A 1,556-nucleotide genomic window follows, 5' to 3' on the forward strand; every position below is an offset into this window, starting at 1 on the left:
TTGAAAGACTAACTAAAAACCCCCAAATCCAATTCAAATCCACGATGAACGAACAGTAAAAGAAATCCGTATGTTGATTTAAACGAAGAAATTAAAACCCCCTTTTAGATTTCGAACCCTTACACGAAACCCCCAAATCGAAATGAAATCCACGATAAACGAACCCTAAAAGGAAACCGTATGTCGATTTTAACCAAGAAATCGAAACCCCCTTCTCGATTTTCAACCCTAAGACGAAACCCCCAAATCGACTTCCTTAACCTAGAAACCTCTCGAGATCAAATCGAAGCTATCTCGTCCTCGGAGTGATTGAGACTCACCTGAGAGCGTTTACGAGTGACTCCGACGACAAATTGATCGAGAAAATCTCCGGCTCTGGACTCGGACACGAAATCGCCTCAGAGACGGAGAAACCCTAGATTTCGAAGAGAGAAGGGAAAATGGGATCTTTCACGCGAAACCCTTTTTTCTCACTCAACACGCGAGATCGCGTAGCCACTCCCTCTGCGCCGCGTGGCATGACCCCGTATCATACGGACTCACTTGGAAAACCCGGTTCACGGGTTGAAACCCATTTATTCATTTCTTTTAATCGAAAAGGCCTATGATACCGAGCCCATGACTCTCTCATAAACCCCCGATGCGGGTGGTCTAACTTCCTTGGTTTTTGACAGGTGTTACAGCTCCTTCCAATCTCCAGTCTTTGCTCTTGGCATAGAATCCAATGATATTACTGACGTTCCAGTTCGAAGATGACATCGATTCATCAACCACTTCGGATGATGAAATTACATTAATGCCACTGAGACCGGTGTGGGTGGCTAGGAACTCCTCGTCAGTTCGATCCGTGAACTCGTCGACACCAAGTTTGTAGCTTTTATTCTCCTTAGTATTGAAGTTCTCAATGTATTCCAAGTTTTTCTTGAACACTTCCAGCCTCATCTGTTTCTCGAGTGAATTGATGTAAACTCGAGAGAACTGGATCATCCATTGTTCGAAGTAATCAGCAATGGATAGCTTCTGAAAGGCAACACGGGATGTGGCTTGAGAGATCCTATGATCCATGGAAAGAATGGTTAGAACCACCAAAACATACGACACTCGCAAGACCATTTTGACTATTATGGATCCGATAAATAAAAATTCCAAGTTTACACAAAAACGTATGAATGTGTTTTCCTTGTCTTGAATTATGTATATGTATTTTTACAAAAAAAAAAATTATGTATATGTATGTATATGGCTTGTTCTGCTGTGGGGAGGAAGGGGTAACAGGAAGAAAGAGTATTTATAGAGTGACGGATAAGTGTTGTTATTTGGAAAGCAATGGAAGTTGACTCTAGGGGGTGATGGTAGTTTGCACTGCTTGCTTCGAAATCTTTGGAGAACAATTTTCCTTAATTTGTTTTTTAGCAAGTCTACTTTCCTCGTATTGCTATTATACTCATTATGTTTCATAAAAAATGTCACTCTATGACATTATATTCTTTTTTTTTGTTTTTTTAAATTTCATTTTACATTTCAAATATGGATTTACATATTTTTGTCCTTTTAAA

General features: G+C 40.0%; 1 pseudogene; it reads right to left on the reverse strand.

Annotated features, from left to right (window-relative positions):
* LOC106294006 overlaps positions 1-1,113 on the reverse strand; it is a 13,233-nt pseudogene extending 12,120 nt beyond the window's left edge.
* Between the last annotated feature and the right edge of the window lie 443 nt (positions 1,114-1,556).

Source organism: Brassica oleracea, chromosome C5 (assembly GCF_000695525.1).
Source record: "Brassica oleracea var. oleracea cultivar TO1000 chromosome C5, BOL, whole genome shotgun sequence".
In the NCBI taxonomy this organism is placed as follows: domain Eukaryota; kingdom Viridiplantae; phylum Streptophyta; class Magnoliopsida; order Brassicales; family Brassicaceae; genus Brassica; species Brassica oleracea.